Source organism: Puntigrus tetrazona, chromosome 21 (genome assembly GCF_018831695.1).
Source record: "Puntigrus tetrazona isolate hp1 chromosome 21, ASM1883169v1, whole genome shotgun sequence".
Classification (NCBI taxonomy): domain Eukaryota; kingdom Metazoa; phylum Chordata; class Actinopteri; order Cypriniformes; family Cyprinidae; genus Puntigrus; species Puntigrus tetrazona.
The window spans coordinates 15,617,304-15,639,666 of record NC_056719.1 but is presented as its reverse complement, the minus strand read 5'-3'; the positions used below and the strand labels follow the sequence as shown (position 1 = coordinate 15,639,666).

Genomic DNA, 22,363 nt, shown 5'->3' with positions numbered 1-22,363 from the left:
CTGGGCTGTGCCTGCTTCTTTGTCTTTTATTTTTTTCCCTCCCCTCCACCCCTCCTTTTCTTCTCTCCCTTTTTCCCTTGAGCAAGAATGAATGAGGCATTTAACCCCTTCAGCCTTGTCTGTATTGTTGGCACTTCCTGGTGACTTTGTGTTGTTTGTGTGGAGCGGCTTTACATGTGCAGCCTGCCATGTTGAAGTCAAGTCTGTATACAGCACAGGAGAATAGTGATGATTAACAGTCTGAGGTGTATTTTAACAGCAAAAGTACACAACAGAAGGGCTTTTCAAGAAGTACGTTGAGTACTAAAGACAACAGCATAGGCACTCATGCAACACAAAGCATTGTATTCTTACATTAGATGGTGGTAACCTACACATCAGTAAAGTAGGGGTGCTATATTTTTGGCATTACCCGTCTCAAAACAAACTTTCAAGCATGTTGAAAGTTGCTCATGCAGAGTTCCTTGTTTCTTTCCGAGCAGAGCTCTAACAGTGCTCATCAGAACGACCAGCAGATTTCCTCTAATCTGGCATACCGCACATTCCCAATTTCCCACACTGATCCGCCACCCTTCCATTCGGCTCAGCTGTGCTTCCAGCAGGACCTCAAGGCTCTATCGTGAACATGCTGCTGTTAGCACAGAAACAAAAAAAGAAAACAAGCTTTTGCATGTGACCTTACAATGAAAGTAGAAATAGTTCACATTTATCACAACAGAACCAACATTTGACACCGTAATACGGTTTTCTACACTTAAAAAGTTGTGACTTTAAGGAGCAGGTATTCCTGATATAGTTGCGATGGTGTAATGTAGTTAGATCATTTATACACTTGTTTTTTTGTTTCGTTTTTTTTACTTGAATTAAACAATTCTAGTAAGCTGTCACCAAAGGAAGCATTCTTGTTTTACAGTAAAACACTACAGTCAGCTTCTTTTAATAGAATTTTTATTTCCCATTATCCTAGGTATATCTAAAATCTTCAAAATCTTTGCACTTGCTCTCCAAAGGTAAACAAGTCTTTGTGAGCTCCCAGGGGCAGCTCAGATGGGCTTTATGAGGGCTGTGGGACACAAAGGCGTCCTCTCTTGTTTCTTGACTCTGAAGGTATGTTGTTGTTTTGAACTCCATCTTCACGCCTTGACTGTCACACTCCACCGAGGCTGGATGGGATGAAAAGAAAGGGAGAACCTTGGTGATGGAGGTGCCGGTGGCTTTAAGAGTTAAACCCCTTTTTACCTGAAGCAATGCCAGCAATATATAAAACCAGCTAATTTAAAATAGCAAATACAAATAGTGCTGTGAAACGACTAATCGCAATTAATCACAGCCAAAATAAAAGATTTTGTTTACACAATATATGTATATTACTGTGTATGTTATATATAAATACAAACAGGTGCATGTATATATTTAAGCAAAATTAAATATAAATATAATTATACATACTAAGGATGTGAATAAATAAATGTATTAACGTACATATATAAAAAATATAGTTTTCTCTTTATTTTGATGGTCCATTTAACACATTCTATTGACTATAAGTAACATTGCAACTACATATCTCCTGACTCTCAATAGAGTGTTAGTTGACTGATAGGGTTAGGGTTAGAATAAGTTATCTGTAGTCAGTCGAATGTCTGTTGAGAGATCATCACAATAAAGAGTTAGCAGATGATATTCAGACGGTCTACTTATACTCTATTGAAAGTTAGTTGACATGTAGGTGCAAAGTTACTTATTGTCGCCAGAATGTTCATAAAGGACTGTATGCGTGTGTGTTTATGTAAGTACATAATAAATATACACAGCACACATATCAAGTAAACAGCACTAATTACAACACATCCCTATAGCATTGTTTTTCAATGTGCAGGGTACTCCATTATAAAACTTTGCTGTCGATACACAGATGTGAAGGGAATGGGAAATGCTTTGTCATTCAATTATTTATAGGGTGTGATACTTTCATTATGTTGAACTGGTACACATTACGTAATGATACATTGCTTTGCATGACCTTAAGTTATGCTTTTTATTTAGCAGCGGCACCTAGTTATCATCCCATCTCATTGACTTTTTCGTATTTTTAATAAAAGCTTTTTAACTTCGGGTCATTTTTTTTTTATTTAAAAAATACATACATCCTCTTTTTTTGTCCTGCTTGACGTTTGAGAACTCAGATTTGAGTGCTATATTCACTGTTGCTTTTACTACAATAGTCAGGCTTTTGAATGTGACAGCTATTTGTGACCGTCCCTCTCCCTCTCTTACACTTTCTCACCATCTTTGTCTATTTCCCCTCACCCATGCCCTAAAGGTCCACATCCGGTTGCTGTGGTGTTTATTGCTGCTTGTTCAGGTGGGGTGTCAGGATTGCAGTCCACAGTTTAACCTGAGGCACATAATTACAGCCTTTGATGGTGACATAGCAGATCTGAGATCAGTTTGCACAGTTGCTCTTTAGCTTGATTGATGACCCAGCTGGATGTGGAAACGTTACTGTCCCAAACAGACATTTGGGAATAATGAGAAGGGAATGCAAGGGAATCTGAATCGAATTGGCCATGTAAGCTATTTTGAATTGGAATTTAAACCGGAATGACAGAAATCATTCAGGAAGTGATTTTGGCATTTAACAGTTCAGTTCTGTATGGTTCACAGCCCCGGAATCTGACAGTGTTTGTGCTGTGGTTTATCAGGTGAGAAGCCTAGCGCAGATGACACAAGTCTGCTAGTCTTCGTTCCACACACTCCCACACACTCACTGCCCACTTGATCAGATGGCAAATATGCAGCACCGGAAGTCCAGGAACACTCTATCAGCATGCTATCTTAGCTCCTGTTTACCCTGCCTGCCCTTATCTGTCACATGAGGGCCATTCGGTCACATAAACATGTTCCTGGACTAGTGAATCCTGGGAGAGATTGGAGCACCACGTAAAAAAAAAAAGCAGCTTGCATCGTACTTTTGAACTCATTACATACAACTGAATGTTTCTTAAAATGCACACAAGAAAAGCGCAACAGTTACAAATGTAGATTTTTACTATTAATTGGATTCATGGCATACACCAACACTTCGTGGATTGACTCTGTTGGCTTTCACTATTCGTCACCAGCATTTGTCTTAAATCAACACTCATCGAGAACTGCATTAATACCTAGTTCATACACAAGCATACCAGTGTCCGTGTTTTATGAGGACATTTCTAAAATGTAATTTTTTGTACAACCTTGAATTTCTAAACCGACCTCTTTAGATTTTCAAAAAACTTCATTCCGTCTTATTTAAAAGCTTGTTTTTTCATGGTGATCAAAAAATCTCCGCACAAGGTCAAACTATCCTGGTTTTACTATTCTAATAGGTTTCTGTAACGTAGTGACTTTGTATCAGAAAACATACAAAGTCATTAGGTGTGTTCCAGTTGACAGGGTCTCTAGTACACAGTGTTCAGTGCTCCCTACTCCCTAAACAGGAAACCAGTTGAAGTGGACTTTACTGACAAGGTCACGCAGATCACATAACATAAATAAATATCGTCATTCGCTTTACTTTCGAATGTAAAATACATATAATCGTTGTTGAAACATTTGCGGTTAACCTACTATATGATGAAAAACTAAAAATGACATAAACATTAAATAACCGTAAGGCGAATGAAGACATATTTGTATACAAAGCGTAAATATTTATTCAGATATTAGAATGTGCACTTTGTCATTTGTAATGCATATGCTGAGGATCTCATCCATCTGATGTTCATTATGTTCATTTGACGTTTATATGAACGTAACTTTTTAATAAGCAGCGGATATTCCGACATTAAACAAATAATCGTTTACATGCTTAGGACATTTGTGAATGTAAAGGGATATTTCATATATGAAAACGTTGAAAATAGATGCGATTTCCTATTCATTCAACACAATGAATAGGAATACCAATATGGCGGCATGGTGTCTTCACTTTATGACGACATGAGCCATCCCGTTTTATGTATTTTTTTTATGTATATAAGTACAATTTTTAACAGATATGAAAACTTATGACTGGTTGTAACCACTTGTTGAAACTTAGCACATTGCTTAGCTAATGAATCTTGGTAATGGTACTTTAAAAATTACACAATGCATGCAAATAGTGTCAAGATGAGGCTCAAGACGTCAATATGTAATATAAGAACTTAACATCGATATCAGGTGAAGTAAAAAGTACGTTTGTTCAAAAAGAACCAATTCGAGGACTATACTTGCCGTCACTTAACAACCAATATTTTGTTTAACAAAGTTTAAATGTTGCCATTAAACCAATTATCTAAATCATCACTCAAGATTCTGGATCCTTCATTAGAAACGCTGGACGTGAAACAGCTGGAGTGTAGTCTTCATTGCGTCTTTCACTTCTCAGATTCTGTTCGGTTGCTTCCTCCCATCTACAGGGCGATGGCTTGTGGTTAGCTGATCTCCGATGAACTTCCAATGAAAAACAGACCTGGTGGCAAATCAAAACATCCTCCACAGAATTAAACACATTACGACAGGAATAAACAATCCGCTCCGATGACCAGGAATAACTGTCTGGGCTCGGCGCGCTGATTGAAAGCAACGATATCTCCATGTTGGCATCGCAAAAACCTCTTTTTTTCCCCCCAGAGGATTTGAAGGAGTTCAGGAAGGACAGAGGGAACAGAGTGGTCGGGGGTGTCAGTCGTAAGCTCAAACTCTGCATGTTTCCTTATGAATGACAAGGGCCCGAGTGTAACTATCAGTAAATAAAAAGTGGCTGTAAAATTAACTACAAGACAGGACCAACAGGAATCCCTGGCGGCACTTCCTGCCTCTCAGAGGCCATAAACAAGCCTTAAACAAGCCAAGCTGGCTCCAGCTCATATCCCGCGGCAACATGCTGGGGTCATGGTGGCCCCTGTTGCCTGCCTTCTCTGTTGGGGGCCAGGACACTGGGACGACATGGAAGAGACCACCGGAACCAAAGGAAGCTGTTTATGCCCTATGTTAATGTTGACTTTTTAGTGAATAACACAGTGGTGGCTGGCATGAACGCTGAGTTTGCTTTTACTTATTTAAGTAAGAACCCTGTGCGGCTGAATATGCATATTTTACAACAGTTATCCAAATGTCTTTTGATATCCATCCATATCGGGCCCCAGATAATCACAGAAGCTGGGAATGTCATTATGTCGAGTGTTGAGCGTTATTGTAAAACAGTTTCTGTTAAGTCATAAAAGCCATTTTGTGTGTCCTAAACCTCGGCTGAGTTTTACGGCGCTGGCGTCAGTAGAAAATGGCACTTGACAGACCAGTAGGGGGGGAGTGTTGATTGGGGCTTGACCCCAGGTTTCTCCCACCTATCCACCACTAACTAACCCTGTCTGCTGCCTCTACATAATTGACTGGAGTGCCCCAGCAACGTTCGCTTGAGTTATGGTCAACTGACAAGACTGTAGACTGAGCTACATCAAATAACAAACAAAACCCAGCAAAAAAAAGAGCTCCTTTCAACAGCCACTCCTGCTCTCCTGCTGTCAGAACAAAGCAGGCCCCATCATCGCAGCATTATTGCTTTGCATGGCTTCTTTGCAAAGTTGCCCAAAGCCTGCTGAAACATTTTGTGTTTCCCAAAACATTCGGTCAGTTGCTTGGTTGGGATTGGCCTAGCACTCATATTTACTTTTTATGCACTGAGAGAAAAAAAAAAAAAAAAAAAATATATATATATATATATATAAAATATATAATATAATATATATATATAATCTCTGCTTGACATAATCATTATGTTTTATACTCTGAGCTGGACCCATATTTACATTTAAATGTTAGCTGTTATAATAACTAATAACATGCTGTTGTAAAAATGGCCTGTAGTAAAAAAAAAATTACTAAGGTTTCATGCAAAGTATACTACAAAAATACATTTACGTATTTGTGTAGTTAATAAAAACGCCCTGCTGGTATATTTAAAGTCTGCCTAAACTAAAAACGAATTTATAAAATGAGTTATTTTCAAATGAAATTTAATTGTGCAGAAGAAGTGCAACTGTTGCAAGTTTATGTTTTTAATATATTGCATAAAAAACTGATGTTTATTAAAAAAAAAACATACAGTCCGAAACACATAGGGTTAATATTAAGAAATGTGCATTATATACACAAGTACTCTAAATAAACGTTAATTATACCTTTTATATCAGTAAGCCTTTTCCTATATGTCAGTAAATATATTATTAGATTTGAACTATAACATAGTAAATGTATTACTGTATATATTACTCTGTTACTAGGGAAGATAACTGTCAAATTATTGGCACATTGTAAAATTAGATTTTACTAACATTTATACCAAAATTGAGTAAATATGTACCACATGTATAATATAATTCATATGCATATGGAAAAAAAATCCATTTTAGTGATCCATTTAGCCTCACCTTAAACATTTTAGTATTATGAAACTTTAAGATTTTCCTGAAATAAATGTTACTTTACTGATAACTTCCTGCAATGTGATTTTTTTAGTGCTATAACTTAATAATTAATAAACAAATGCCGTTTGTTTGCTTTCACTGTCTGACATTGTTTTCTTGTCAAAATGTTTCATTACACTTCATTACACACCGAGTAATATTACTCAACAACGTGCATTTACTACGGTTAGTTGCATTTAATTATTAATAATCTATTTTTAAAGTGTTATTAGTACATGTAACGTGCAACAAGGCCGTTTATGTTACGTCATGAGAAAGTTGTTTAAATCGAAAGCTGAGACTTTCTGTTTTATCAAACATGGCACTCGTTTCAGCATCTTGGAATGCTGCTTGTCCAATCAGAGGACCAGGAGTCTATAAAAAACACTCTCATTGGATAGAATCTTGTCATGTTCTGCAGCAGTTTCACATTTACTGTGGGCAGACCAATTTCCTGTTGCTGCTTTGAATACCGTGTTAGTGTACGTTGGAAAGCATTTCAATCACAGTATTTACATTGTGACCGTATCGGTTTTCCAAAATTCCCTTCGCAGTCATCTGTGACGCCGACGACGGGGGTCACGGACGGTCTGTAAGCTGTGCTCAAACACAAGAGTCTTCCTTTAAATCTCCTGCTCCAAAAATGTTCCACCTCCATCTTTTTTTTTTCCTTTTTTTTCCCCCTGCAGTTGTTTTCCTAAACACCGGATTTTCATTTGGAGTTTGGGAGGGAGCGGTGCTGACAGTATTTATAGCCTGGTGTTCTAACCAAAATTATCAGTGTACCACAAAATAACTTCCTCAGTCCTGGCCACAAAATAACAGGATGCCTTCAATTGTGCGTATTTATTAATTTTAGCAAAGGATTGCTACTTTTATAAATAGCAACGCTCCTGCGGCTCCCCGAAAGTCGGCTGTATAAACTTCCTCTCTTGTCCTCCTCCTCTTCGTTGGGCCTCTTCAGTGGGTGCTTGAAATCGAAAGACACTCGTCCTTCCCATGGGCCACACCGTCGCCCCGCGCTGGCGTCTGGCCTCCATTAAGACTCCGTTTTATCAGGTCAGAGGTGGGAGGTCAGAGGTCACAGTATGTTAATAGTTTACCTGGGGGGTCTTTTCTGCTTGACTGGTCATCAGCACCTTGTACGGGGAACCCCAGTAAACTAAACCTCAGCTTCCTCCGAATGCGTTATGGGGTGTTCACACCGAAAGCGATTTGCCGTGACAAAGTGAACAGAAGTCTTCAGCCGCGTTCGACTTCGGCTGTGCCTGAATTTGGAGTGGGATGAGGATATCTGCTTCCCAGAATGATGCTTGTGTATTTTATAACAGATGACGTGCATTTGAGCATTAAGTTAAATAATTTTGCAAATTGCTCTGAAATAATCATTTGTGAATGTCAGACAATATATATATATATATATATATATATATATATATATATATATATATATATATATATATATATATATATATATATATATATATATGTTCTGTATATTAGTGTATGACAAAAAAATTTGAGCAGTAGGATTATATCAAATATATAATATAAAATATTTAAATGTAAAATTCTTAAGGTATAATTATAAGATAAAAATTAATTGATCAGTACTCTTTAGTTTCAATATTAAAGAACATTTAAAAAACAAAAAACTGTCTTAAAAAAAGAGTACTTAATACTTTTACTGAAGTAATATTTTAGGACTGTAATAAAATTTCCGAAACATTTACGGTGAAAAACTGGCAGCTTTGCCAGAATTCTACTATAAAAAATATGTTAACAATATTTTAGATTTTACTTTTTTTTTTTACTTAAAATTTACAGTTAAATACTGTAATTTCATTAACTAGGTAACACTTGTTAACTATTATTTATGACTTTTCCCTCAATAAAATGTTAATTTGCTGCTTATTATTAATAGTAAGGTAGTTGCTAAATTTAGGTATTGGGTAGGATTAGGGATTGTGTAAAATAAAGTGTTACCCACATTAAAATACCAACCTATTAAAGTACATAAATCTGTTTTGTACACTGATGAGAAAGTCACAAAGCCCATCACAAGCAGCTTTTCAATAATAACATATATAGAAGGTTCTCAGTGTCACTGACGCAAACACTAAACACCATCGGGGTAAAACAAAATATGCAATTAACATAAATTTAACAACATTAGTTGCATCAAACAACCCTAATAAGCATAACTGATGAGAAATACTAAGAAGAAACATTGTAATCGTAAAGAAAAAACATCAAATTCAAACAAAATGTTAAATGCAATGCAGGGAATTCAATGTCAATTTACAGTTTTCCCTGTAAATTTTACAGTAATTTACCGTTAACTATTTAACAGGTTTTTACTGTAGCATTTTCATTTTTTTTCAGTTAAAATCAATGTAATTTTTACAGTGTACTTTTACTCAAGTACTTGTTTGTGTACCACTGTATTTAATTTGTCATGTGAGAGCTGCACAGGCTGTACACAAAAACAAAAACGATTATTTCACCTCCCGAGTCCCTTCACCGGTCCGAGTCGTCTGTTCTTCTGAAACTAATCTTTTATATTGTGTACATAGCCTGTGCAGCTGTCATGTGACAAAAAAATGGACCAGAAGACACACAAGGTGAACTAATCAATTCTGTTTCCTGTACCAGAATTTTGCACTGTTGAGTCATATGTACAGGAAATATAATTGATTAGTTCACCTCCCAAGTCATGAATGAAAGGATGTCGTGCATGTGCGGTCATAAAAATATGTACAAATCATCCTCTGATACAACTCGTTACTCCCGAGTCACATAAAGGATTCATTCAAAACGAATGATTCATTCATGATTGACTCATATCGTCAGTTGCATAGAAACGCTGCTCGCCCTGAAGTTCTTTTCAAACTAAACAGCTTGCGAATTTGCCCGACCAACCTAAACGTGAGCGAAATCTCAGGATCTTTTTGTTTTTATCCGCCCCTTGTGCAAAACGTACGCTTGCACAAATTCCTATTCGAACGGTAAAATGTGACCTTTCCCGCACATTTGCTGCGAACAAGGCATAACACCTATACACTAAAACTGACCCGACCAGCCATTTTTGGCAACATTTTGTTGAACGTGTTTCACTGGATTTTGTCCAGACGTTTCCTGGCAGATCCGCGCTTTGTTTACAACTGAACAGTGGCAGCTACTTAGCTACTCGCTAACATGTATCTTTAACCTTCTAGCTGTGCCTCTCCATTATGAGCTGTTACTCATACTTTCAGCGTGAAGTGATGCATGGTAATATTTCATCCTAATGGATGAGCCTGCTTGATAAAAATGAGACATATTAGGAAATTCTTCGCTCATGAGCAGGACCAGCTGTGTTCCTCGTGCTCCTCATCGCACTGTAAGTGTCCTCCTCCTCCTCTGGCTTGCCTGGCGGGTTTCTCTAGTGCCGAACAGGGCCTCTGGGTCAATAAATCTCTGGGAGGACATTTCAGCACAAGGCTGAGTGTGTCTGCTCAGTGCAAATAAAATAGCAGAACTTCCACCTGGTGAAGATGTTAGCATGCGTGCTGCAGGCTATAAGCTATTGCAACATTTGATCGGATGTTCCACTGCCATCGGATACAAATACTGTCATCTTATTTTACTAGGCAAATTATTTACAGTGGCAATGTAAGCACGCTGCAAAAATTATTTTCTTACCAGGTATTTTAATCTTAATTCAAAAGGAAAACACGATTACTATTTTACACCTACTGGCAGCTGTTTTTTGCTTTTTTTATAAAAATAATATTAGAAGACATTTCTAAGTAAATTTAGCGTGATTTAAGAATGCTTACTTGTTATGGAAAATAATTGAAGTATGCTAAGATAGTCATTTAAATTTTTTAAAATTATTATTAATATTTATTTTTAATAATATATATATATATATATATATATATATATATATATATATATATATATATATATATAGTTTTACTTATTGCATTATTGTACAAAAAAACAAAGCCTTTCCAGGCCTTTTAACTTTGTACTCCTTTAAAAAGGTCCCAAGAGAAATTTGAGAAACAAAATGACTTCTGATATTAAGTCTTGTTTCCTGTAAAATGTATCAAGATCTCGTTAGTTTTTCTTAAAAAAAAAAAAAAAAAAAAAAAGTGTTAAAATCCTGAAAATGTAATTTTGTATTCCTTTCAAAAAGGAAAGTCCCAAGAGAAACCAACAAAAAACACTTTGAAGGTGCTAGTAAGTGCAGTAAATGACTTCAGATTAAGGGTGTGCCAGTCAACCACATCAATAGGACATCATAAAAGCGACCTGTATGGGTGTGTTGCACAATTTATTCTATTTAAAATAACCATTTGGAAGCGTGCCTGTCTTTCCGAATAATTGTAATATTGGCCCAGTTGCAATGTAGACAAAGATTTTGTGGTCAAATGGGACCAAGATATGTTTACAAGGGTCGATACAACATCTAACAATGTTCACTTCTCAGTAAACAACAGCTACAGCGAGTTCATGGAAGCGTCATGCTGTAGGACTGCTTTTCATCAGCCCAGGCTGAGCTTTGTGTTAAAACAGAAGGAGGAATGGAACGGCTGCAAGATTGGAACTGCTCGGGAGACGGTTTATCTTTCAGCAAAACAATCTCAAACACGCTGGAGTGGTTCAAGAACAGCAAGTTGAGTGTCCCACACTGGTCCAGTCAAAGCTCAGATCTCAATCCAACTGAGAATCTGCAGAACTATTTGAAACCGCGGTACTCGAGCATCATCAAACAAAACTAAACAACTGGACTGCATCTGCCTGGAGTCATGGGCCGAAATTACACCTGGGAAATATACAAATTTGGTGCGTCCCTCAACGTGCGGTGATTTACCACAAGATAAAATGCTTCAGAAAATGCTTTTGAAGCCACTAGGTTTCAGTGCTTGCTGAAATTCCAACATGTTGTACTTTGTCAGCTAAAATATTCAGGTCAGGCAATTGGGCTACAGCTAAATGGGCTATTACATAAACTGTTGTCCATACATCTACAGCAGCATGTTCGCATTTCAGGGAGTGGTGTCTATGTGTGTGTGTGTGTGTGTGTGTGTGTGTGTCGTAGCACTTGCCTGGTTGCACAACCATTTTGAGGCTTGCTGCTTTCGAGCCCTGCACTTGTTAATCCCAACTCTTTCCTGCTGTCAAGTTAACAAAAACAAACAGATAATTTATCTACGTGGCTGAGCACACGGAACCGAGCTCTGCAGGAGTGGCGCGCGTCACGTTGACCTCATCTTCGGCGAGAAGCATTCGTTTGTCTCCCGCCGCTCGTCGGCTAACACGTTATTTATTCTGCAGGAAGAATGTTACTCTCTAAGCCTGGCACAGCGCATCGGTGAGGAATTCTGTCTGAGAGTCGAAGCCGCTGCCTGACGTCATTTTATCATCATGTTCATTCCGAGAGATTCACCACAGTGGAATAAACCAGCAGGTACTCGAGCTGGGTCAGGAGGGGGCTTTGGAAAATATTGCTACTTTCTTAAACCTAAAAACAGAGATTGCAGTTTTTGTAACACATGTGTGGTCACAATATTCAAACTATACTTCAAATTTTGGTCACACTTTACTGTGATGCCTATTAGTTGCTTATTAGCGTGCATATTACAATAATATTAGCCATTTATTAGTGCTAATTAAGCACATATTAATATCCTACTCTACATCCCTAATCCCACCCAATACCTAAACTTAATAACTACCGTACTATTGAGTCAGTCACTTAAATCAAAACCAAAATCTATAACTAAAGCATCCGCCTTAAAGGGATAGTTCACACAAAAGTAAAAATTAAGCCATCCTAGGTGTATATGACTTTCTTCTTTTAGATTAATACAACTGGAATTGATTTGAAGTCCAAAAATGTGTATTTGTATTTATGCATTTGTAAAAGAAGGTCATTTTTATGACGGATGGATGCACTTTTTTAGGCTTCAAAATCGCCATTCACTGCCATTATAAAGCTTGCGAGAGGCGGGACATTTTTTTTATATAACTCTCATTGTAGAGTCTGAAAGGAAAAAAAGTCATATACACCTACACAACTCGAACTTTATTTATAGAGCACTTTCAACACCACAAGTGCTGTACAGAGAAGGATAAAAGAAAAAAACTTAATTAAAAATAGAATAAAAATATAAAATCAATGGAGAGAAAGAATACGCAGCTTACAAAGCATTTTAAATGCTAATAAAATCAAATACGTTTTAAGCACAATCTGAAGTACACTCAAAGTTGGAGAAGATTTGACAGAAGTGCAACGTCATTCCAGAAATTGCCTGATAGCCATTACATTTTAAACAACATCTACTGGAGCAAAGAGATATTCTGGATTGGCAGAGACTGATTAAATCAGAAACATACTCAGGCACTAGGCCATGCAGAGCCTTAAAAACATACAACAGCACTTTATAATGAATTATGTATCGTATAGGTAACCAATGCAATTTTATGAACACACGAGTAATATTTCTCTCTTAGTTCCTGTTAAACGTCTGGCATCTGACTTCTGAACAAGCTGCAAATGAGAGAGAGAGAGGTCTGATTCACACCCAGATAACACGTTACAATAATCCAAACAGGATGATACAATGGCATGAACCTGTCTTCTCCATATTTTTAAAAGAGAATATAGACCTAAGATGAACAACGGCGTTAATCTGCTCATCAAAATTAAGGTCAGAGTCAAAAATAACACGAAGGCTTCTCGCACTGTACACTTTTTTTCCCCCAGGAAACATCCCTAGGCAATTATAAACACCCTCTGCACACCCTTTATTACCAAATAAAATCATCTCTGTTTTATCCTCATTCAGCTGTAGAAAGTTATATGCCAACCAGCACTTAACCTCAGTCAAGCATTCATATAGAGACTGAATGGCACATTTATGCACGTTTCATAAATTTGAGAATCATCCACATACAAATGATAGTGAGTCCCAAATTAAAAAAAAAAAAATAGAACCTAGAAGTAGCATATAAAAGGAAAATTAAAATTGGTCCCAAAATAGAGCCCTGCGGACCACCCACACAAGAAGGGCAACAGAAAAAGAATACCCTTTATTGACAGAAAAGATCCTTTCAAATAAGTAGAAAACCATTTAAGGACTAAGCCCTGAATGCCAACCTGATCCCTAAGACAATCAATACGAATATTATGATCAGCTGTATCAAATGCCAAAGTAAAACCTATCAGAAATAAAACAGAGACCTAGGATGTCTTGAGGGTGAGTAAATCATGGGTTATTTTTAATCTATTTTAATTGATCACTGGTCAACACACCACAAAACAAATTCAGAGGAATAACAAACTGCTTTATGAATGTTTAAAAAGTATCTTCCATGAAGCATGAATGTATCTGTCTATATCTCTCATCTGTCTACTATGTGAGCCATTAGCATCAGTTGCTAATCACAAATGTTAGTAAAGAATGGTAAAGTCAGAATCTCACAGAGCATTTGCTTTTTTTCATTGTGTGTTTAATTTAATAAACTAGGGCTGTTAATGTACATGATTTATTAAATAATTATTTTAATGCTGTCAATGCATTTATCTAATTTGACATAACACACCAGACCTTTTGAAACCTGTAAGACCCGCAGCTCAAAATGTATAGGCTACACACCAAAAGACCTTTTTAATGGGTAATTTGTTTATAAATCAAACCCAGATGGAACATTTAATAAAAGTCATTTGCATTCTTTGTGTGGTGAAACTTTTGTTGAAGCTCTTTCTCTCTCTCTTACTTTTAGCTGTTCCCGTTAGGAGTCACCACAGTGGATCATCCACATATTTATTTGCCAAAGATTTTTTACACCGGATAGTGGTCGGGCAAAATATAACCTAGCAAAGGAGAATTTAGTTTTCTTAAAAACATATAAATAAGTCATCTATATTGGTATCATAATTTATTGTGGTGATTAATTCGTTTATTTGGCATGTTTTGCTATCTGTATCCCAATTTTACAATCAATACTGACCCTTAAAAAACAGCAAATAGCTAAGTGCAACATTAACCCATGCTCTTTTTAGAACCAGACATCCCGCTGTCTTTTACTGGGTGACCGTAAACTAGCCTGCCTGGACCTGGATTGGGTTAATTATTTCCCTGTGTTAATTTTACCTCCTCTTTCCTGGGAGCAGGGGTCACCCTGTGTTTTTTATAATACTTCCTTGTGCTGTGGTATGATAAAGAGACAGCGAGTCGTAGAGGCCAGTCGCCACCGGAGACTGGCGCTCCCTGAATTCATGCGCTGCTCAGCCGGGGCCAGTAAATCTGAGCATTAGTGCGAAGGAAGTATGATCCATAAAGTGCTAAGTGACGCTGTCTGCTCCTCCTCCGTCGCCCATGGCTCAGTGTGGAGGCATTATTGGGACTCTGTGAGTGCGAGCTGTCCCGCTGTCTGCTAAATGAGCTCCTTCCAGCCCCGGTAGTGAGGCGGCAGGGAAGGGCAGAGGTGTTTGGGCCAGGATGAAAATAGATGCTTTAAAAAGGCAGTAAACTGTGTTACCTAAAGCGAGATTGTGAATGTTTGGGGCTTCTCTTATGGTACCAATAAAAGTCTCCAGACTCCAAATGAATGCTGCCGTCACTGTTTAATGAAATTAGTGCAGCGCAGTCTTCAACGCAATTGCTAAATAATCACACTGTCTTTAAGCGCATTAAATTTAGGGTTAGGTAAGTTCTCCCAAATGGTTTATTGCGCAATCAAGTTTGTGTGCATTCACCAGCGCAGAAACCTTTTGTTGGATGGAAAAGAGCAGTTTTGTATTCCCCGTGAACCGTAGGTAAAATCTTCCAACGGTAGTTACAGGTAAACAGCATTTACTTTTTTACACTGTATTGCATGCCATATGTTGCATGCAAAAAATGTTTCCTGAAGGAGGCCTAGGTTTTGTGTGGGTTTGCATCCAGTGTTCGTTTAACCAAAAATAGAGTAAATTTTAGCCCTGATGCAAAACCACGCTTTATGCCTCAACTATTTCTGAATCTCACAGCTGAACTCCACTACAGGTTTTTTGTGTTGCTGGATCCCAATTCCAACCCCGGATCTGCGGACAGCATTTTGCGGCATGTAAAGTAAAACAATCTACAGGGACAGCATTTGACTGCGGAAATTATTCATTAACAAACTTGGGTTTTACGGTCGTATTTTTCTTGTGTTGGCTCTGAAAGCACAGCGATTGCCAGAGGAAAAGTTCTGGCCTGTACTTGACTCGCAGTGGAAGGATAGAGTGTCGAGAAGGACGGATGACCTGTTTGGCCACATGTCTTTCCAGTTTTTTGTTCCTTTTCCCTCCATTCCACAATCGAAGATCTTGGAAGAGATTTGAAAATAGAACAAATTGCTCAATAAAAACAAAATCCCTCGGGCTCTTGTTTGCTGTTTATGTCCTTGCGAGAGAGGCCTTATAGCTGGCCTGACCATGTTTGCCCCGATCCGCAAGCTGTTCCATCCCCCTCTGGGACGCGAGCCATGTGCTTTGGAGGAAAACCACACAAGAGAGACCTAGCAGGGGGTAGAAAGTTCCAGAAAAAGCCGTGGCTGCTCTGAGCCAAGACACCAGTGAGAAACCCAAGTGGATGTGGTGAAAATGTCAAATTACCAAAAAGGAAATGGAGGGGAAACCTCAAGGCAAATGAGAGCAGCGAGATACATTCGTATTTTGCAACACTCTGAGTTGCATCTAGGAAAAGAGGCCAGAGATGATCTGCTTTGGAGATTCGGTTTGCTAAATATGTCTAAAGTATATCTCGTGAGAGTAATGATCCCAGATTTAAAGGTCAACCGAACATAAAAGGATATTTCACCCAAAAATGAAAATTTGATGTTTATCATCCTACCCCCAGGGATAGGTGACTTTGTTTCTTCGGTAGAACACAAACCTTTGCAGTCTGTCAGTCATATAATGGCGGTCAATGGGACACGTTTTTGAAACAAACTAAATTAAACTCTGTAAAGACACAAAAGGATCAGTCTGTGCAAAAAACGGAGCAGTATTTAAATCGTTTTTAACTCTGATTCACCTTCATGTATAACTGTCCTGAGCATCAACGTATCATCACAAGCTGCAGAGTTTCATTTGGTTACGTCAGTGTTCCCATTGACTTGCATTATATGACTGACAGACTGCAAGGGTTTGAGTTAAAAAAATCTTGAAGAAACAAAGTCGCCTACATCTTGAATCCCCTTGGGGTAAGCAGATAAACATCAAATTTTAATTTTTGGGTGAACTATCCATTTCTCCCACAGCTTAATATGCGATCAATCATGAACAGTGTTGAGAAAAGTTACTTTTAAAAGTAATGCATGGCCATATTGCGTTACTCTATAAAAAGTAACTAATTGCGTTATTTTTAATGGAAAGTAATTCATTATGTTACTTTTGCATTACTTTTTGTCACCTGAACTGGGCTTAGTTTTTTTGTGTTTTGTTATACTTTTGGCAACTATAAGGGTTCTTTCATACCAAAAGTGAAATTGATAAGCCTCAAGCTGAAGGAAGTTCACTCCCAATTTTTGTTGTAAATGTAAAAGAGTTAAAAAAGTAGTCTGATTAGGTAACTTACTGGTTATGAGATACTCAGAAGTTGATTTTCCTGAAAATATTCAATTCAAAAGGTTGCTTGACCGCCTGAAAACTTTAACTGAAAACTCACAATTTAATTTATTGCCCATCGCCTGTGCACAAGCGCTTCTAACTGCACATTGCAAGTTGTTACAGCTAGCGTCTTTCCACAACAACAGCGACCAGCATGCCGCAGAACGGCTCCGCGGCGGCTCCATCCCGGTTTTAGAGGACAGAGACCGCCAACAGTTTCCTCTTCACTCTATAACAAACAGAGAGAGGCCGGGCCCCCGGGGCTTCCTGCATCCCACACACAGCCCGCAAATAAACACAATCACGTTCTTTAAACCTTCAACTACTTCCCCTCCACATTTCTTCCCTCTCTTTCTTAGAAACACTGCTTGACCAGCTACGTAACTTTTTCTCTGAAGAGGAATGCTACATGCCTTCATGCGGCATCGGGACGACAAAAACATGGAGTGGAATGTTTTGAGCTGTCCCGTAAATACATCTCCTTCCTCTTTATTCTGCACACATTCCCTGGCTGCATTGCCAGATGTAAAGAACAAAGACGCAAAGAGTAAAGTTTTTGCAACGCTAATGTCATATGCATACATGCGTTTTACTCGGAAATCGGAAAGTAGAGGTAGCATAGCTTATAAAACCACCAAAATGTTACACCGGACTTTAAACGTGGTTCACAAGCCGTTAAACTTCATTTAAAACCTGAACTGTTTAATTGAAACGCACAAAATCCAAATAAACAGGTTCTTTTGTAATAAAAAGCAGGTTTATAAATGTTAGTTCACTCGTCTAAATCCAGAATCCTTGTCCAATAGAAAATAGTATACCCTATAAACGTCCTCATCTGGCTTCAGCAATAGCTACACATTAACCTAATAATTATTCTCTATCTCCGTAATCCAGCGCTCACTGCTTTGTGGAGTCGTAATTGAATTATGACCGTGTTCTCCTGTTGAAAGCCGAATCTTACTCCTCTGTGTAAAACAAAACCACGAAAGACCTCATTCGCGGCAATAAATGAAACAACTGGAAGGCAAGGAATTTCTTTCCCACTTGTGGCAATACAGAGAACAAACGCGAGCAGATTTTATGCAAATAAATCCCCAAGACAAATATCGGAATTTGTTAATGTTAATGTTAACTGTCAAGTCAATTGGAAATACTGCGTCCCTGTGGAGGGCAAAGGAACGATTTTGGTGATGCCTTCACACCCTTTTTGGATTTGTTAAGAAGATATTTTAAAGCTAAAGCCGAAAAACGATTCTGGAACAATGTAGCAACCCATTTTTGCTTGACGCACTCCTTAGAAAAGAAAAATCAGAAATGAAATCTAGTTAATGTTTAGTTAAGAACAAAATACAAAGAATACATTTTTTTTTACTGTCTTTTACTTAATATTACAGTACTATGAACTCTTCAATTTTATGATAAATCAGGTAACTATTTAAAAATTAGGCTCTCTGTTTTCCTACTAGTCATAAATGTGACAACTTGCATGGATACACTTCCTGTGAGCAAGATTTAAACCAGACCAAAATTATTAATGCATTTATTGTGGACCGTTTGAACGTTGTACGTACCTTGTGCGACTGATTTGACAGGTTTTTACATGTTTGCAAAACTAAGCTTTGACACAGGCATGCACAAATTGTCACATGCAATCAAGAGCATGCACATTTAATTATTGTTTGCGATTGTATGCACTAAAACACCGGTTTCAACTCATTTTAGACTAGTCAGTCATTTACAAACGTAACCTGTGGAGTCAATTTTAGGATTTTCCTCCTGAGAAAAAAAAAAATCATAAATCATGAAAATCATAAAAGAAAATAATTTAATTGCACTTAATTAAATGCAATTAAATTAAATGTAATGAAATGTGATTAAATAATGGTCATGTTTATGGGTAGGTTTAGGGGTGGGGTTAACCGTGTAATTACAGATTTAATTATAGAAATTAATTATAGATGTTATATATTTATATATATAATTTTTCTAAATTATAAATTATATCTTATTATACACAGTCAGAATAAAAAAAAATGTCTTAAACTTTCCCAAAGTCGGCAATCAGAATTCTAAAATTTTACTATGAACTTCTACTATCTGCGAGTCATATCAAACTTTATTTTAAAAATGTCCAGATTCTCTCAGTATTTAATGCAGCGATGTGCTCAAAGAGCAATAGATACTTTCTTCAAACTGACTCTTGTCATCTTAATATTTTGACATGATATGCATGCATAATTGTGACCCTGGACCATAAAAGCATTCATAAGGATATTTTTTTGGAAATTGAGGTTTATACATAATCTGAAAAATGAATAAATAATATTTCCATTGATGTATGGTTTGTAAGGATTGGACAAAATTTGGGACGAAATGCAATAATTTGAATATCTAGAATCTTCTTAGCAATGCACATTACAAAAATTACGTTTTAATACACCTACGGTAGGACATTTGCTAAATTTCTTCATGGAACATGATCTTTACTTAATATCCTAATGATTTTTGGCATAAATAAAAAAATTGATCATTTTGACCCATACAGTGTATTTTTGGCTATTGCTACAAATATACCCCAGCGACTTAAGACTGCTAGGGTCACATTTGTTTGTATGCATTAAAGCTTCTTGTAGTTCTAATCTCACGTGCTGTTGTGTTCCTCTTTCAGGCATCGGTAGGGAAAGCCCACCAGGCATGCAGTCGGCCACCAGGATCAAACAGTTCCAACAATCACTGCGCAATTAGCAATCACGCTTAATGCACTCCCACTAATTTGGACCAATCATCTGGTATTTCCACTTGATGCCCACATCCTTGTGCTTTCATCCACCCTTGGCGCATTTAGTCAGGTGAATGATTACAGTGCTTAACGCCGCTCTCCTGGAAAACGCTATTTTAGGGAACACTTCGCCTGGCATGTGCTGACAGACGGCGTCATATTTTATTTCAGGTTCGTAACACAAAAACAATGCAGTGCACTTTTATATGTATCGGTGAGGAGGACAAAAATCTTCCAGTTTACGATAACACTAAACGCAGCTTTGCCCACCTGTCCACATCTGCTCTTCCCTGTGTGTCCCGTGAGCCTCTGCATCCCGCTGAATGACTTTTTTCATCTTGATCTAGTTAACCTGCGACATGCCTCTTTTTCCCTGGTGAAAAAAACATCCTGGATAAATATTTGAGCAGGCGGTGTGAGTGCGCTCAGTCCAGGCTCTCTCAGAGGCCCTTCCTGGCCCGTGTCAGCCAAGATTAATGTAGATTCACTAATGCACCGGGGTGGTGGGAGGCTCGCAGACACACGCTTGCACACATACGCGCTTCTCCACCAGATCTCCCGCGCCTTGAAGTTTGTGGAAGGACTTTGTACATGAGCTGGGAAAAGTAAAGATGACCGCGGGGACATCATTTTGGCTGGTTTTTGAGATGTTGGGAAAGTGGACTGCGTTTGCAGTGAAAGAACCAGATGATAGATGGATGGACAGGGGAGAAACTGGATGTCTTAAGGATGGACTTCGGTGTGGGTGGAAATGAGTTATTAGGGATGGATGCTCCAAAAAATGGCTTTGTTAAGATGCTTTAGCCTGAATTTGATTTCTGTGATATAGAGAGGTCAGTGTTCAAGGTTATGGAGAAATCTGGTTCATCCAAGTTACAGGAAATGGCCAGTGTAGACCATTTAAACAAAATTGATTATCCAGCCTTGGTCTTATAAAAATATGCACTTTTTGTGCAACACCGTTTTTACGTACCTTGCTGCGCATTTGACCTTGGTTTCAAAGAGAAACATCCACTGAGTGGCACTAAAACACAGGTTCAATACGTGAACCCTGGCACATTTTTGTTACGTCGATATAGGTGTGTATTGCAGCGTAATCTGTGGACTGTTGCTAAAAGTTAATGCTCTCATGTTGGAAATATGCCCCACACCAAATCCAACCCTAAACCACCCGATAGTATTAACAAATGCAAAACTGATATAAAAATGCATTAGTGGAAGCAACCGTGCCATTTCAACTTCCTGATTGGAACGGTTTTGTTGAAGCGTAGTTACATGGGATTTAAACCAGAGCTTCAATGGGCAATGTGTTACGTTAATATATAACAGTTTTTGTGTAGATTTTATTCTATGGCCTGTATGAAAAGAAAATCAATCACCCCATCAATTGTCTAAATCCGTGTTATTTTGAATCAATAATTTGCGCATATGTTAATTTTAACCTTGTACTTTTTAATCAAAACTGGATCTTTTTACTCTATTCCGTATGGTAGTTTCAAAGTGTACAGTGCCATTTTTTTATTTTGTTCGTATTGCAGCGGTTTCTACGTAAGAAAGCCTTTGAAGCTGTTTATATCATGCTACAGTTTTCAAATGTCATGGCATGTTCAAATTCTTTTTAGGTCATAATAATATTCTGAAAGGAACCGTGCGAAATTCTGGACATGTAAATCATAATAAGTCTGACTTGAAACGATTTTTAAGTATATGTGTTTTTGAGTTTTGCAGAAATGTAGGTAGAGACACTTATTTCCAGTTAGCCTGTGTAGCGTAAGACCGTAATACATCTTGTTCATTTGTGGGTTGGTTATACCAATGTATTATAAGTCACTGAGTCATTTCACTGTTGATGGAAAAGATGGAAAAAAGACCCGGTTATGAGAGAGGTTTTAGGATCCCCAGCCAAGCACCAGCACTATTTTGGTGGAACAGTTAGACATTAGATGGCTGGGCAAAGGCTACTGGAGGAGGGCAAACCACGGGGCTGGACGGGCCGGAGGAAAGGGTTTTGCCACTGTTGTAAGGCTGGACAGAGGTGCCTTTGTCCGGAAGCACCCGTCGCTTAGCAGGTGCTTTCAGCTGCCCCGCGGGGTTCCTGTGTTCAGCCCCTCTGGTGGAGGCATGAAAGAGGGTGGATGCAAGTCCTCCTCCAGCTTGCTAATAAAAGAGAATGAATTTACAAAACAGTACTATGATAATACCACAACTGTTTTGGACACACTGTCGACTTCTAAGAAGAAAGCTAAAGTACCATGTAATTGTCATTGACCAAAGTTACTTTTAAACGTAATGCTTTACAATATTGCACGATAATTGGTTAGCTGACTTACGAATGCCTAAGGTGTGACTTAAAAATGTTTAACCTCTAACACTGAAGATAAACCTCTTTCTTTGTAACTCCGAGAATGGAGATAGCTGTTCTTATGTTATTTGTAAGTTAAGTTTTGTTTTCTACATTTTTGC

At 37.9% G+C, this 22,363-nt stretch overlaps 1 long non-coding RNA gene across 1 annotated transcript; it reads right to left on the bottom strand.

Moving 5' to 3' along the window:
• Positions 1 to 57: 57 nt before the first annotated feature.
• On the bottom strand, positions 58 to 20,788 carry LOC122326451. Its single transcript, XR_006247479.1, has 3 exons — positions 20,171 to 20,788; positions 413 to 1,163; positions 58 to 203 (listed from the first exon to the last, which is right to left on the bottom strand). It is a non-coding gene; the product is annotated as an uncharacterized LOC122326451 (long non-coding RNA).
• Positions 20,789 to 22,363: the final 1,575 nt, after the last annotated feature.